Raw genomic sequence first — 18,044 nt, 5'->3', positions numbered from 1 at the left:
GCTATTAGTGTCCTTGGAGCATATAAAACCAACATAGGAAATCTTTGCTGTGAACTCTGCCACTTCATAAACAGGTGCAAAAAATGTTCATTAACGTAGGTGAGCCAGAGGATTAAATAATTGTTTTAATTTGCTTCTATCACGGCGTTATTGTTCTCTTATCTATTTCAGTTTGTGTGAAGGTTGAGGGAAAGCAGACCTGAATTAAAGCATTTCACACAAGAAAGGACTCGGAGAGAGAGGAATTCCCCAATTGTCTGGCTTAGTTCAACGGTCAGTTTTTGCTTTGTCTTCATCATTCTCCAAAAATATTTTTACCACCCACTTAATAACTGTTGGAGATGCATCTCCTCTACCCTCCCTTCTTTTTCATTCCTCCTTCTATTTTCCCCTCAACATTTTCTGCCTCTGTTCATCATTGTCATTGTGACAAATAGAGTTTTACAGACTAAATTGCTTTTCTTGTTATAATTCAGTACCATAAGAATGTTAATTAGAGTTGCTTATGTTTCAGAAGCTATTTAAAAGGTACTGTAAGATCATACACTATTCTTCACCTCAGTAGGCAACTCCCACCATTGCTGGGAAAAAAAAGTTCCTAAGATTTGAAAACAAGATTTTTATTTTTTTTTTTAACTGTAAATGGTATAAAAAGAAGACAAAGTTTAACTTCTCAACGTAGGGTCTGTCAAAGTGCCTCTGAAAGCCATAAGCACACAAAAAATCAGCTCTTCCCACAGTTCCACTGGAAATTTCCATCCCTGTGTTCTCTACAGGGGCTCGGCAGCACCAAAGGCTTTGGGGAATAGAGGTGGTAGGTGCGCTGCAATTACAGCTTGCCAAAAAGAGGGAGGTTTTTCTCTGAAGCGTTAGTTTTTGGAAAGGTTCTCACTCCATGAAAATGTCCAAAAATAAAACCTTTGATTGCTTTTGAGGAAAAGTGAATGTCTTGTGGGGTTTTTTTTTGGGTGTGTGGGGGATAAAAATGGGTTTTTTTGCAACAGGGAACGTCTCTCCTGGTGATGTCCCAGCCTGGCAGTGATGGGAGATATGGCACCATTCCTGACCTTGCTGGAAGGGATTTAACATGAGAAAGCAGGTGTTGGTATAGCGGGAAATGAGCACTGAAGTTGGTCGCGCTGTTCCACGGCCTGATTGAGTGGCTCCCGTGGGCAGAGCCGTGCGAGGGGCAGAGCAGCAGTGAGTTACAAACAATCCAGCAAACAGCTATAATGGCAGAAAATGAATTGAAATTACACCCAGCCGCTGCCATGAAATGGAGTAGGATGCGGAGTACGGCACAGCTCCGGTTGAAAGCAGGAGTGCATTTGCTGTCATTACTGCCGTGAGTCGAACAGCATCAAACACGGGCACTAATGGCAGCGTGCGGCGGGCGCCGCGATTGCCAGCAGTGCTCCCCGCTTCACCCCGCCGCAGCACGACAAATTAATGGACTGGCTCGAGGAAATCTCCTGGGGACTGTTCCTACCGAGCAGGAGAGAAAAAAGAAATATTCACCTCGTTTTATTTTCCTTTTTATTTTTTTTCCTTCCTTTTTCTTTTATGGGAGAATACAGAATAATGTTACATGGAAAGGATGTTACTATGACACTGCTGAGATGTGCTGGAAAAAGGGACAGATTAATGTAAATTATTTATGATTAATGCATTATACTTTACCAGAGCAATTTAAATATAGAAATTTCAGTATTTCTTAACATCATTTTGGAGATGTTATAAAAGCATTAACAACAAAGACCTGCTGCTAATCATCAGGTGGAGCATGTAGGAGAGTTTGGGTGGGAACAGAGGGCTGGGAAAGGCCAGGGGCAGGTTTGCCATGTCCCACTGGTGGCACATAGGACTTTGGGCTCTGCCATCCGTGGTCCACAGCTGCAAGGTTAATAAAGTTAATGAGGATGCTGACAACCTTTTGAAAAGAAGCATTATTAACTACATATGTGTGTATATGTCTGTCTCATATGCTTACCTATCCACATCTTTAAATGCATATGTATTATACATCTTGAAGGCAGTCCCAAGCTGATCCCCCTCCCAGCCTGGCCATCCAACATATCACCCTTCTCTGAGTGCTGTCCCTGCCACTACAGCAGGGACAACGTCAGTGCCATTTTTCAGATCTGAACTTCTGGAAAAAAAGGAGAGGAAAAAAAAACCCAAAACACTTCAAACCCAAAGCAAACAACAACAACCACAAACAAACACACCCCCCCAAAAAAAACCAAAACAAACCTCACAACAAAACAAAAAAACCCAAACAAACAAAAAAACCCCAAACAAACAAAAAACCCAAAACAAACAAAAAACCCCAGTCTTCAGTTCCTGTTAACAGCAGTGTGACAGATGAAGTGAGATGATGAAGTGAGAGCCATGTCCGTGTAGGCGATGGTGTCTTGGCTTCCTTGGGTGCCACAGGTCACAAGGTCACAACACCTAACGATCAGAATGGCCCCGCGCAGGTAAAGTGAATCCTCTTTGGTTTCTTTCAACCCCATTTGTTTTGGGTGCAGGCCCTAGGAAAGTGCTGCCTGGTGGAAAATGCTGCATCAACCCTTAACAAGTTATTGTCAGTCAAGGAAAATTACCCCTTACTTTGGAAAACTGTGACCCACTTTGAAAGAGCTCACAGCATCACCGCCAGCTGACACTGATCACATTTTTAATTTCTACTGTCCTGGTTTGTGATGATTTAATAATGCACATTGTCAAATCTTGTCTTTAAATTTTAATTGCTAAAATTCATCTTTGAAGAATATTTTTTGGTATCAAGAATGTAAATAGAAATAGGGCCGAATAGGAATAATATGAATAATTCAGCCTTACAATATGCAAGTTTTATACTTGGAAATGAGTGATTTACTCCTACTGTAGATTCAGTCATCACAAAGTGCAGGCATTAAAATATGGAAAAAAAATGTGAATAAGCCATAATTATTTAATGACACCACAAGATTGGAAATTTTTAGATTGTATTTTAATTATAACGTACTTTACTGTGTGAATGTTGTGTCCTGAGTTTAAAAAAGAGCCAGGTCACTTCCAGCCAGGTGGGTGCCTGGTGCCAGCTCACCACGTGGGATGTGACACCACGTGTGGTACCCGCTGTCAGGCAGGAGCTGTGACACCACGCAACACCGCGTGACACCAGCCCCATGCCACCCAGCTGGGGACACCTGTTGCTCTGCCCTCCATCACCTGCATGTCTCTGTGGTCTCCGAAACTGCTGGGGAAGGAGCAAAGTGTGATAACTTCCCCTTGTGCCTTATTGACCCAGAGGTGTAAATCTGCTCCTGCAATCACATATTTATCAGGTTCCAGCATTTTCTAGATTTGATAAAATTACTTTTGCTTCTGCAAATTCTGAATTTCTGCCTTTGTACTGTAATGACAACACCTGTGTGCAATTTGCCCCCACAGGTGACAGAAGTGTGTCCCACAGGACACATCCCTGTGGTCATCCCAATGACTGTTCCCATCCCTGTGGCTGTCCTCATGCCTGTCTTCTTCACCATGGCCATCGCCATAGATGTCCCCATGGCTGTCCCCATTCCCCTCACCGAGGCTGTCCTGATCCCCGTGCCTGTCCCCCAGGAGCATCCTCGTCCCTGTGCCTGTCTCTGTCCCCACACCAACTCCATGGCTGTGCCTTGGTGGGGCAGGGGCCTCTGCTCCCATCAGTGCCCATGGCCTGGTGACGCCCCCTCTTTGTCCAGGTGTTGTTTTGGGAGGTCCCAGCCCCGCTACCTGTGTCCCACAGCCACAGGCAGAGGTGTCTCCCGCAGCACGCTGTGCAAGGTGGGCTGGATACCTGAGCAAAACACAGGGGGAAAAGCTCATCAAAAGACTATCAGATATTAATTGTTCACCTCTTTTCGAGACAATCTGAAATTAATCACTGCTGTGGCTCCCGCAGTGTTTCACTGTTCATACGAATGAACATGCACCCTGATAGGCAGGTGTCTGATGGCAAGTTACAATAAATATTCATATACTGAGTTAATACTAAAACATTTTCTTCTCTACTACTTCCACTTTACTTATTTCTAGTTGCTGGAGAAGCAGACATATTAGAATATTAATTTTCCGCTTTACTGGAATGATTTCAGAGTCAAGTGCTGTCAGAACGCCGAATGTCAATGCGAGCGGAGGGGGTGTGACTCGCGCTAATCCCCTTTACTGCCTTAAAAATAATTATTTATTTGCATTTTCTATTTTGGAGACTTCTTCAGATTTTTCCAAAATGCTTTAGAGAAGGTTTGAACCAGATAGGTATCAAGAGCGTGTCCTCGCAGATCTGCGGAGGTTATTTTCTGCCACGGGGGCAGTGCTGGGGAGGTCACCTCTGGGGACACAAGGGACACCCATCTGGCCGTGGCCCTCCCGGGGTCAAAGCAGCAACATCCCTGCCCTGATTTGGGCTCTCCTGTCACCTGGGGACTTAGTACCAAACAGCAAATTTGGGTGTTTCCCCTCTCTAGAAAAAAGGAGCAGTCCTCTGAGCTGGGAGCAGAACATATCCAAAAGACCTTGCTTGTGAAGGCGGTAAAATTATGTGGGTAGCAATAATGCTTAATTTTAATTAGATTATAATATTTCAGAAGGGTAGTTTGTGTTTTTTAAATAGCTGATATTGGTAGTTTGCTCATTTCGTAGAATTTATTATCAGATCAATTGGTTTAGGCAGCTGGGGAGAAGGTTCTCCTGTACAGTTTAAGATAAAAACTGCCAACTCTCTTCAATAAATACAACTTAATCATTATTAAATCTTTTGGTAAATATCTTGAATAAATTAGGTCTCCTTCTGTCTGTGCTTGTGGATCAAGGAAAGAAAGATGGAGTCAGGTGGTTTTCAGGTGAGCAAACAGGGTGAATTTGTTATTATATTTCAGATAATGGGTAGAGTGTTACCTAAAGTCAAATAAACCCATATAAACCCAAGCCATGTACAAACATATTTTTTCCTAGCTACCACGTGAAGTGAGAAATGCCCCAGGCACTGCTGGAGCTGTGCAGAACCAGCAGAAACACCTTGCGACAATGTGAAAACGCAAACCTGGAGATTTATTGTCGCTCTGGACAAGGGGCTGGGTTAGGGACACGACGTGGCGGGAGGAAGCAGTCACAGGACAGCACTGTCACCATCTCCGGTGGGTGCAGGGGACAGCACAGTCACCATCCCCTCTGGGTACAGGGGACAGCACTGTCACCATACCCTCTGGGTACAATGGACAGCTCCGTCACCATCTCTGCTGGGTACAGGGGACAGACCCATCATATCAGTGCTCCCATGGGGTGGGGACCGTGTCCCACACCTGCAGTGCCCAACCCTTGGGGACAGCTCCCTCCTGCCACAGAGAAATTCATCATTCTGGGGGTGTCCCAGCGCCGGCACAGGGGTCTGTACGGGATAATCCAGGAGGTGTTTCCCCTCCAGACACATCGTAATTTGTGATTTCCGATGATGTGTTGCCTGCACAGTTAAAAGTCTGGAGAAAGGCTTTAATTACCCCTGATCGGCTTTAGCTCCTGCAGCATGTTTCTCATCTTCCTGGAGCCAGCGATGCCATCGCTGCTCAGCCCAAAGAGGCAGACACGACGTTTCTGACATTAATACAATAGTGTCCAAAGACCCTGCAGTTCCCCGGCATCCGTCACAGGTCACTCCAGAAGAAATCTGCTGCTATTATAAGATCACATTTAAAATTTTGATGTCTGCTTTAAAAGGGCAAACCCTGCCAGCTGACAAATAATAAGTGGCCCTTTTGTATTCTGCTCCATTCTTATCCATTTTTCATGCTTTAGCAAGGTGAAGCTTTCTAATCAAGGAAAAATAGCATGAGTAAGTGTAGATAATATATTTTGATGGAGGTTTGTAATGAATATGGTATTTATTAAGACACAAGTCATTTAAAGAAGCCTTGCATGGTTGTTGCATATTATTTTATTGATTTTTTTAATGCATGGATCAAGGCAAGGATTATAGTTTACAAGAAACATTTCTATTTCTGATGTTTAATTTTATAATGCATCACTGTATTTGTTGATTTGTGCCATTTAAGGTTTTGTGGGATTTTTTTCCGTACACATGCCATGAATTTTAAATTCAGGGTGAGCTTTGAAAGAAGAGGACTCAGGCTGTAGAGAGTAATGATGAAAGTTTGGAGAATAGATTGAGGTCATTCCTTCTCTTTTCGATCTTTTATTCACGTGTGCGGATATAGGGTGATCTAACTTCTACCGGAGTCAATTATAAAGCTGCTCGTTATTGCAGCAAGGAAGGGAGAAGTCGCTTGTAGACATAACAGATGTCAAACGGAGAGTCTTGGGTGATGAAGAATCATCTTTATCACCAGAATAAATACAGCCTGGGCATCCACAATGAGAGTTCCCTCCAACCTCTCGGCAGTGGGAATTAATCACAGCTGGAATAAATAGGCTGCGAGGAGGGGTGGGGGACAGTGCCACCCCCCCACACACCCCACCCTGGGATGATGGGCTGTGCTCTCTCCAGATGTGACTACAGCTGGGCAAACCCCAGTGCTTGGGAACCTCAGCACTTGGAGACTGGCCTCATTTATCAGGAAACCAGACAATGCAGGTACTTACTGATGTCAGTCACTGCACCTCGGATGGCATTTAACTTAGTGACTGTTCTTACTTGACATCTGCTGGTTAGCACCTCAATTTTTTGTCTTGCTTTATATAAAAAATATACATATGTACTGTTTAAAATAAAACATGCATTCTTGTAGTAAATTGCTAATACTGCTGCTTTCCCAGCCAGGGGTTGGGGAAGGAGCTGCTACTGATCACCAGTGGTCATAGCAGTCACAGTGCTGATGTGCGATGGGGATGGTGCCTGGCTTGTGCTATAAATATGTGGATGGTGTTTGGATTTCTTTTCAGATGTGCACAAAGGTAGCAGAACGTTGCAAATACAATCTTAAAGTAATTGGTTAAAAATGGACTATTGTTTTCTATATCTGATCAGCAAGGTCTGGTATGAACAAGTCTTTTGTAAGAAATGCAGAAAAAAAAAAGTGTTGCTTTAATTCCTTCTCTCAGTTCAGAATAAACTCTACCATGATAGGGATGAATTGCAGCTTGATGCAGGTCTGCAGGTTTTGTCTGTGGCTCCTTCTGGGAAAGCAAAGCAAACTCTTGACCTCTGCGGGCTGGTGGGGCTCAGAAAGGGCTGGGACAAAAGGCGACAGTGAGCGGTTTGAAAGGACTTTGACCCCAACTGTGCTTTCCCCAAGACCTGCCCACTGGGAAGGTTTTTCCTTTTCTTCCTGCAAGGCTGTGCAGGCTCATTGCCCTGGGCTGCTGGGCTGAGCAGCTGCAGGTTGCTGGAGTGTGACTGGGACAGACTGGGAGTGTGACTGGAACAGACTGGGAGCCCTGGGTCAATGCTAGAGTGTGGTGCTGGGAGTGGCTGGGAGCCCTGGGTCAGTGCTGAACAGTAGTGCTGGGACAGACTGGGAGTCCTGGGTCAGTGCTGGAGTGTGACTGGGACTGACTGAGAGCCCTGGTTCAGTGGACATGGCAGTGGGCAGAGCACAGTGAGCGGCACTGTCCCCTCCGTGGACCCCATCCTGTGACAGCAGTGCGTTGTGTCACCACTCTGCCCACACTGATGGCTGTGCAGGTCACTGTCCCCTCCATGGACCCCATCCTGTGACAGCAGTGCATGGTGTCACCACTCTGCCCACACTGATGGCTGTGCAGATCATTGTCCCCTCCACAGACCACGTCCTGTGACAGCGCTGCACAGTGTCACCACTCTGCCCATGTGTACCTGCTGTGCAGGTCACTGCCCCCTCCACAGACCCCATCCTGTGACAGCAGCGTGCAGTGTCACCGCTCTGCCCACACTGGTGGCCATGCGGGTCACTGTCCTCTCCCTGTCCTCAACTGGCCCATCAGTGAGGCACAGACCAAGGCTGCAGTCAGTGGGACACACACGGGTGACACCATGTGTCCCCTCGTGCTTGATGCTGCTGCCGTCCCAGCAGTGCTCCTGTAATTTCCAATGAATTTTCATGAGACAGAAACCTTCCCTGCTGTCTGTCACACTCAAAGAAAATTCCTTTGGGTTTGTGATGTCTGGATTAAACCCCAGGTGACTGCCTAACCCTCGGGAGTATTTCGTGACAAAAAATAACCCATCCCATCTTTTCCTGGGAGTCATTATCTTCCTGGTGTCTGAGCAGTGTCTGTGACTGGTTTGGTTGATGCTGCTGACATCCTGCTCCTTGAGAACAGGAGGGATTATTATTCCTAAGAGGAGGAATCATCATGCTTCATGCACTTCTCACTGCATTTCAGGTGTGTTTTCCAAGATTTCCACTCCCTTAATCTGATATTCCAGCTCCCACTTCCAAGATGTGCTCTTAAACTTGAACACCTTCATTCAGTGGCACTTACCTTCTCATTCCGCATAAATATTGAGCTTTTTTAGTTTTATAATTATTTAAATTGTTGGGGGTTTGTTGTGCTCACTTTATTATTTATAGCACGCTCCGTTTTGCACTCCTCGCTAGGAAGCAGCCTTAGGATTTTACATCTTCAGGACAAGAAGGTGTGGATTTGTGTCAGGAACACACCGCAGAGGTGTGTGCAGCCGAGCAGCATCCTGGCCATGCTTGCAGGGCCAGGGCAGGCCCATGATAAATAGAGGCAGCTTCCCCCCATTTTAATGGTTCCACTAGGCAAGAAAGTAGGAAGTGGAATATGTAAAAACTGAGTTCTTCGGCAGGGGAACGGGAAGAAATATTAAGGGCACACTTGGAAACAGTCCATTACAGTGTGCTACGTGCCATCCTGCGCCCAGAATGAATTAAGTGGAATTTGTGGTCAAACAGTGAGAAATTATATTGTCAAGGTGGCAAATGCATCAGTGGGATTTTCAATTTTACCTGACGAAATTGCATACGTTGCTGGAAAGAACAAATGCCTCCAGGAGAGCAGCTTCTGGAACCAAAGCAAGTGCCCACATCCCAGAGAAACTCCTCAGCTTTGTGCTGGTCTTCACTCTGAGTCTATAGCCAATAAAACCATAATGACGATTCTGAGTTTGGACTTGACCTTTCCAAATTAGTTGGTCAAGGATCTGACTATTACAGACAGCAGAAGGAGTGAGTGTTAATAACAGCAATACCCCAAAGCGATGACGGAGCACAGGTTAAACCGGGCTGTTAATGGTGTGACTGGTGAGTGAGGGCTGCAACACAGCCAAAGCCATCAAGGAAACTATTAAGGGGATTGGGGATTTTCTTTTTCCTTCTCTCTGTTGTGGTGTTTTTCGTGTTTTTTTTTTTCGTTCGAGTGCCCTGCGCAGATGCCTCGGCCCAGCCGTACCACCGCTGCATCGCTCTCAGTGAAACCGCAGCATCCCTATGGCAGAACCATGACCTCTACCTGACAGTGGTGACAGGAGGAAAAGGACCTTTATATTTGCTCTTTTATGTTGCAAATGTCTTGACCTTTATAATTAGTTTGATCACATGACAAAGTTCTGCTGGAAGTTATAACGCTGAATCACAGAGCCACATAAATACCTGCAAAAAAGCAAATACGCATCAGCAGGTGAATAGGACAGGCTTACCAGCAGCCCCAGGTGCTGCTCTCTGCCTCAGCATCACAGCACATGTTGTGTCCAGCAGCTCTGGCAGAGACTGGAGCTTCCCACCAAAGGTACCTAAATAAACATGCTCATCACACCGCAAAAAGGTTTGTTGCTTAAATGTCTATTTCCTTATTTCAACTTTGTTTATCTGTTTCACCCACATTTTCTCTGGTTTTTTAAGGGTTATTGTTTGCTAAAATATGGTTCCTAGGCTGGGGCTTGTCCATGTTTGGGACAGTTTCTCTGGAAGTTACTCCTCCTCCTCCTCCTCCACAACAAATAGCAGTTAACAATATCTTTTTTGCCCAAAACCTGCAGCACCAGGAACATGTTTTACTGGCTTGGGAAAGCTGAGCAACAACTCTGGGAGAAAGGGCAGGATGGGGTGAACTCACTTTGGGACAAGGAGACCGTCCTCTAGTGAAGGATCAGCCATTCCTCACTGTGGCTTTTCACACATTCCTGTCCATGCAAGAACAAGGAAAGGTATCTGACCACAGCAAGACCAGACCAGAAACGGGTCTTGTTTTTCCTCTGCTTGTGCCATGTATAGTAAGATAGGTGCTATAAATCTTGAAAAAAACTGTTATAACTAATTTTTATTATGCACTATGACTTAGAAAGCTATGTGACTGCATTTTAAGGAGGTTGTAAAGTGGGAGAAGTAGCCTAGAGTCAGAAAAGTAATCTAATCAAGGTACACAATAGAAAAGTTAATTAAGGAGCCTTGGAGAGGAAGATAAAGGCAATGGCTTAATCTACAGCATCCTGACCTGCCAGGGTCACTGCCACAGGGGGACCAGCAGTGCCAGTGGCTGCTGTGGCAGCCCTGTGGTGTCCAGAAGTGCCCCCAAAACACCACAGTAATGAGGGAGGGTCCTTAGGGCTTTATGAGTCCTAATGCCACTGGTTAACATTGTTCATTACTGATGCCCAATGCACGAGCACTGAACAGAATCACAGGACACCAGGCTGGAAGGGACCACGGGGATCACCTGGTCCAACCGTGCTTGGCACAAGCCTGGTCTATACAAGCTGCCCCAGTGCCCTGTCCAGCCCAAGCTTAAACGTGCCTGGTGTTTGGTTTGCCCCATTGACATCCACGAAGGGCTGCCCAGCTTGGGCTGTTCTTCATGCAACAAAATGGTGCAACACTGGAAAAGGGTTTTTCATTGATCTGATTTGGACAATTTACTCTTCTGCTGCCTTTTTTTTTTTTTTCTTTTTAACAGACACTCCTGCAACTCGCCTCACCATAGCAACACACTTCATTAAAGCACATTGTAGATGAACCTAATCTGGCACAAGCGCATACAGAGTACTGGTCCTTAAACCTGCAACAGGAATTCACTGGGGCTCATCTCACAAAACCACAGCGAAATCATCAGGATTTCAGAGAAGTCCGTGGAGTGACTGTGGTGAGGGAGGAAGGCGGGTGATGCTGGCTGGATGCTTGTTCAGGCTGCACAGTGTATGGAAAGCAGATGTGGGATGGGGCACTGGTATGGCTGTCCCCCGTCCCTTGTCCCCTGCCCCCAGCCTATCCTCTCTTGCCTCATTCGCCAGAGCCACCACTCACCCCACAAGGCAGGTTTTGGGGATCCCATTTGAGCAAGTGCCTGGGAAACTCACTAAAGCTCCCATCCCATGGCCAGGACAGCTCATACAGCTCATACATCATTGCAGATTCATCCTGGGTAATCAGGTGTTTGCCTCCAAGAGCCTCTTATGAGTAACAACATACTTCCCTGCACTTGAGTTTAACATTTTCAGGCGTTCTTTGTGAATTATTCAGAAAACAGAAATGGTCAGCTGCCAAAGGAGCCATGGGCCCCTGCAGGAGGAGGAGAAGACTCATCAAGCCAAACAGTCTGGAATAGAGGAGGTGCAAGAGAGGAGATGGGGTGATTCCATCTGGTACCTCCTCGTCTGGTTGAACAGCAGTTAACGCTGGAGAACACCCCAGCGGAACGAGTGCTGCTGCTGCAGAGCTGAGGGCTATGGATCCATTCTCCCAATCTAAATGCAAAGCCAAGGGTCACATACTGGTGCCATCTCTGTGTCTTGTTCCCCTCATTCCCCCTTTCGGTACACGTGCCAATGCCACGCTTCCGCGCAAACAGCTGAGCTGTCCTGTGCTCTTAGCTGGTAAAACAGGACAATAAACATACTGCACGAACCTGAACACAGCAACTAACGATTGTATCACATCATGACTCAGGGTAATTAATGAGAGTTGGTTTCTGGAAAAGGTCATGAGGCGAAGAAAGAGGTTTTGCAGAAAGAATATACGTTCTGATCCTGGCCAGCAGGATCAAGTCAGTGCTGCAGAAATCATATTTCCATGTGAGTGTTTGCTATGGGGTCACAGCCTGGCTCTGCCACCAGACCCCCTCCCCGTGGCCAGGCCATAGAGAAACACACAGAAAAATTAGTCCCAATTACCTCCTAACCCAAATGAGCTGCCATTTAAACTCTGCCTTGAGTTGTGTTCAGTATGCACGTGGTCCACGTCTTGTTTAGCCTCATTTCATTCCATATTGAATCATGTTTTGTGGTACCACTTTAAGGAGCTGATGAGCTTTAGGGTATGTACTTGAAGGGCTAGAAATACCATTTTGTTGCTTCGGCCTTTTCTTCTGTTTTTCTGGGGGAAAAAAAAAAAAGAAAAAAAAAAAAAGAGTTGACATGATTAATCTTCAGCTGAAAATTGAACTTCTGCTTCAGAAATACTCAAAGTGTTATATCAACATATTTTAGATTTCCAATGGAATATCCATGGAAGTGTTCAGAGAAAAGAATGAAAAGAAAATGTTAAGCATCTTTAATTTACATGTACTTGAGAAAAAAGAAAGTCATATCATTTACTATCAGACAACACCCAAAGCTGCATTTCCACCTGACGTTTTGCTAAAGCTAGATTTTCGAGACCTCGTGCTAACATATTCTGTAACTCAGATGTGAAGGAATTTTTCACATTTGTGTTCCAGGCTCAGTCCTATTTTTAGAGGATTTTCTGAACTTTATTTTTCTCTGAAATTATTCTTGAAATTTTTGCATATCATATCAAGCCATCTCCTTCAAAAGATGTTCTGCCCCAAAATAATTGAATCATTTAAGAAAAGGTTCTGTTGTCATAGGGATGAATGCTCTAAACAGGGACACCTCAAAAACAGTTGGATCAAATTGTTATGGTAATAGGATTTTTTAAAGTAATTAGATCACAAAGATGCTTTTGTCTTTTCTCATTCAGAACATAGTGTGACACTGCTAAACAAATTATTGTGAAAATAATAACTTGTTTATTTTAATCAGATATTGTCATTGGAATACTTTATCTGGTATCTTACAATTTTCAGTCATGTTCACACTGCCGAATTGTCTCTCTTGATTCTTATCAACTCTGATTAATCAAATTTTCTGGGCATTTCACTTGAAGCTTCTTTCTTGCCTTCTGATCAGCTGCAGATGTGAGTTTGCTTTGAAAAGGGAGCTCGAGAGAGCCGAGCTTTGAAGGGGATCCTCTACTGGATTAAAATGCACATTTCTGAGAAAGCCCCATTTGAACCTGCTAAAAAGCAAACCAGCTTCTTTTCCAGAGCTGCCTTGTCTTCTCACATTTTTTTTTTTTGTGTATCCCAAAGAGTTTCTGTTGCTGGGAAGGTTTCTGGTGCTCCCGTTAGTGAAGGGCTCGAGCATCCCCCCAGCTGGGGCCAGGGACTGTTTGCTGGGACCGGGATCACCCGCGGATTCCCCAGGGCTGGGTTGCCTGGGAGGCTCTGCCTGGGAAAACACGCTAAGCACCACCTGAGAGGGGAAAAAAGAAGCCACTTGTTTGTACACCAGGGTAAATGTGTCTTGGAGAAGTAACTTGCTGTCTCCATATTTCCTTTAGGATGGGCAGGTTGCCTGGGAGATGTGCAGGGTGCTGCAGGGGCAACCTTCAATGGGGAGAACCACAGAAATGGGTTTAAAATAGTTTCCAGCAAACAGTAATTTTTTCAGCTTTCTAGACAAACAAGAAAACCTGGTTTAGGTTGAAGTCAAATAGATCTGGATCACTTTGGATGAATTCAGAAGACTCCTTACCATGTACTGCTTGATTAAATCATGATGCCTTGCTTTAATCACAGCAAACAGTCAGAAAAATCCTTCTGAGATGAAAAATAAAGATTGGTCTGTAACACAAAACCTGAGACATGACCTGATCACCAGCTTCTCCCATGGCACTGTGTTCTGGCTCCTTGTGCAGGTGCTGTGTTTGTACCCGTGGGTTCCTTCACACTCTTCTCTCATCTCAGATTGTGGACATTAATCAGCATTTTCTGCCTCGGCTTAAAATACCCAAGTCCTGCCCAGAGTGACCTGGTGATGTCCCACGTCTTTGTACCACCAGGGGATCGCTGGGACAGCAGTCTAGGAAAAGAAGCCAAATTCTGCCTCTGCTGGCACGTGCAGAGCTTTGGGATTTGCCCCTTAATTTTGAAAACCTCAGACACAGAGCAGGTAACAGGCTCTTTAGGAGAGTGGCTAGGATGGAAGCAGTGCTCATCTCACCTTCGGAGTGCCATTCAGGTTTTTGTTAATATAATTTACCGTCTGCTTTTCAAGAGGGAAGAGAAGGGGTTAAAAAAGGAAGATTTTTTTTTTTAAAGCTTGAAGTAAACTAAATTATTCCAGTTGATTACATTCACAATTGCCTTTAGTCCTATGCCATTTGGAATGAGTTAGGCAATCAAAGTAATATATTACTTTTAAAAATCAGTTAAGGGAAACGCATCATAGCGCACAGCCCCTTCTAAAACCCAACTGAAACCAGCGGGGGAGAAACACAAAGTGGGATGCCATAAAGACATGGATTTCAGAGCGGAAAAGTGAACACATATAAGGAAACAAAGAGACGAGAGACAGCAAGTGCCTTCAGACACTGGAACCTGTCTACCCCTTGGCATGGTCAGGCAGGTACCAGGGGGTGACTGGATGTCTTCCAATTCCCAGTGTTATTCCTCTGTGTGCATCACCAGTTAAAAACAGGAAAATCAGATTTATTTTGCACTTAACAGGAAAAACACCAACACTGAAACTGAAAATGCGCCTGTGAAGGGCTGTCAGCCATGCTGTGCTTGGTGAGCTTCCCAAAGAGCAGGGACATTTGGGGACCATGGTGCCACCACAGTGTCACTGGGCTGGGCAGTCACATCTCAGACACCCACTGGCCTGGGCGAGGTGTCATGGGAAGCCTCGGTGCACAGGACAGGATGTCAGCGCCATGCACCTGCTGCAACCCCACACCAAACACATGCATCAGCTTGTAATGAGGAGGAGGAGGAGGAGGAGGAGGAGGAGTAGGAGGAGGATGGTCTCTCCATCTCCCTTGTGCGATGGCAGGCAGTCTGAACACAGGCCCCTGGTATTGCATGAGCACAGCAAGACATGGATAATAAACGAGCTCTTACTAATGCAGAAGCAAGCTTGGAATTGCTGCATATGTGGGAAAAATTCAGTTTTACTTTATTACCCTGAAAACACCACGAAAAACCTGAAAACACCATGATTGTCTGCGATGTTCTGGTGGTGGCATTAAGACAATATTGTAGAAACTGCTGTACATTATAAACTGTAGATTGTTATCACAGCATCATCATAAATTTACTCATTTTGCAAACTGATTTAAAGAGCTGGTGATTTCCTGTTCCAATGGAGAAAACCTGTTTGCTGCTGGAGTATCTCCATGGTAAATCTGACTTACTGCTGTCTGTTCAGCGTTGCTGGAGTACCAACAGCTCCATAAATCTGCTGGGAGGGGGGGCTTTGTGTTTGTTTGACTTTCTTTAGCTGTTTAAGGTGGAGGTTTCTGTGGTGCAGTGGGCTCGAGGGACACGGAGCTGGGACCAGCATGTCCCCTGGCAACACCGACCTGCTTTTCATGGCAGTCAGCACAATTAGCATGGGATGTTCAAAAATGAGCACATGAAGCAGGATGGCAAATGTCCATGGACATTGTCTGCAGAGTAGGAGGAGAATGACAGGGACAGGAGACAGCTGGGGGGACAGGCTACAGCTGGGGGAACAGGGGACAGCTGGGGAATGGGGGACAACCAGGGGACAGGGGACAGCCAGGGATACAGGTGACAGCCAGGGGTACAGGGGACAGCCAGGGGTACAGGGGACAGCAGGGGCAATGCAGCCCTGTGCCGTTGCCCATCCCCGGGACAGCTGGGTCTGGATACCGGGAGAGCAGGTACTGCCAGGCAGCACCGCGTCACGAGCGCTGGAATTGGTGCTAACGAGAGCTGGGAAATCACTGTTTTTTCCCTAACAAGACCCATACTTCGTGTCATTTCCATTTGGCTGCAGCAGAAAGACAGATGGCCACATTGTCTGTCTTAGCAATAGCAAGACGCCTGTTGATGCAAACCTTTGAGGATCCGGCAATCTGTAAAGCCATGGCTGGGGTGGCGCGAATCCGCGTTTGTGCAAACGGCTCCATGAAACGCAACAACACAGTACAAGCTGTGTGCGTTATCTGTCAATATTGAAACACCCCCACCCTTGGCACATATGCTGTGTATTTTCGAGGACGGGGTGAGTGAGATTCGAAGGAAAGAGTCGCAGCCACCCAAAAATCCCCCAGCCTGTCCAATTAATATTCTTTCTCATTAAAGCTGCCATTAACCTGGCTGTTAAATTACCATGTTTATTAATAAAAATACTAAAACACAAACATAGCCTGTAGTGACAGTGCATCAAATGAGAAAAAAAAAATGCTAATTTCAAGTGAAAGTGATAAGAGGTCAACAGTATTTTATCCTGTTATTACTGCCTTCTCCATATGGTTATATTTTCCATTTTGTTTTTTCTGTGACAAGAGGTGAAGACCCAGGAATGCATGAACATGCTTAATTATTGACAGAAAAAAACGTTCTCAAACTTTTAGATTTTAAATGTAAAGGAGAAAAAGCCACCATGTTTCAGAAGCCACGGAGAGCGGGAAGGGAAACAAAAGAGGGGAAAATGCACATTGTAAGAGCGTTGTGCTTTATTCTTACCTCTATTCCAGTGTCTTCACTCAGTGACAACACAGAAAAAGCTGAGAAACAGTTACACCACGAGAAAGCTTAGCGGGTTTGGTGTCCCAAAGAGAAATTGTTCAGGTTGCCCAATCTCTCCTGTTCCCAAGTGCAGGAGGTGCTGATTGAACTGCACCCTCCCCTTGCAGGGGAACGGACCCGCTCCGACCATTGGCATCTATGCTCCTTGTCTTCAGCTGCACTTCAGTGTTTGTGAGTGTTATTTCGGGTCCAACTAGAATGTACTTTTATTTATGAAGACTTTTCCCATTCTACGGCCCAAACCCAGAGATGCATTTTTCATTTCACCACTCAAGCTGCGAATTCCAGTTCTGTGGGGAAAAGGTTCTTCCCCTGAAGGTAGAAAAAGCCCATTTGCGGTCACCATCTTCCTGATGTGTGTGTCACAGCATGTCTCTCACCTCTACCCTGAGAAATTTGGTCTTGTTTTTATCCTTAGTCTATAATTACTACCAACTGCAGTAGATTTATTTCCATAGTAAAAAAATATCCGCTTGCACTGGAGGATTTTTTTACTGTGCTTTTGTTAAGCTTGTGTAATTTTCCAGCAAGACAACTTAAAAGGCTGTCATAAGCAGCTGGAAAATAACAGTAAAAAATCTTTCATTCTTTTTAGCATTATGTAGCATATATAATGCAGCACACATGGTTATATGTAGCAACTTAACATTACTTTTCTAAGAGAGAATTTTCATCTGCATCATAATTTCAGTATACTGCATTTCCTATAAGAATCCAGTCCCATCCACCTCAGTAAAAGTTTTTGTCACATTTTAATGATATTTAATAATAATCCTGAGAATACAAGACGTGGTTACGTGTGCTAGCAGAGATGTAGAAAACCTTTTGGGAGTGCAACCTCAAAAGTGGAGCCTCGCTGGGAAGAATGTCAATGGAAAAAGAAATACTGGTGTGTTTGTGTAAAAAAGTTAATTTGCTCTATAAATGAGGCAAAATAAACACACACAGTAAATGCTATTATTTCCATCGACAATGAGGTTAAGTAAGTACTTGATGGGTAGTTCTCCAAGGCATTTGTGTACAGGAGAGATACTTATCACAGTGCATGATGGTTATGTACGGTAATAGAATTAAAATGAATTAAAACTCAACTGCTATCTGAGCAGGGGAAAAAAGCCCAAGATATTAAGGCAAAGAGGATCAATTTATGCCTTGCTAATTGGAAATGAGTGAAATTACATGAAATTCGCTATCCTTTAATTTTCTTTGCTTTTCAGTGCTGCAGAGATCCAAGAAGCTCAAGTCAAATGTAATTTCAACTGCCGGAATTAGCCAAGAAAATT

This window comes from Patagioenas fasciata, chromosome 6 (assembly GCF_037038585.1).
Source record: "Patagioenas fasciata isolate bPatFas1 chromosome 6, bPatFas1.hap1, whole genome shotgun sequence".
NCBI lineage: Eukaryota > Metazoa > Chordata > Aves > Columbiformes > Columbidae > Patagioenas > Patagioenas fasciata.
Note: the sequence above shows the minus strand (reverse complement) of the source record.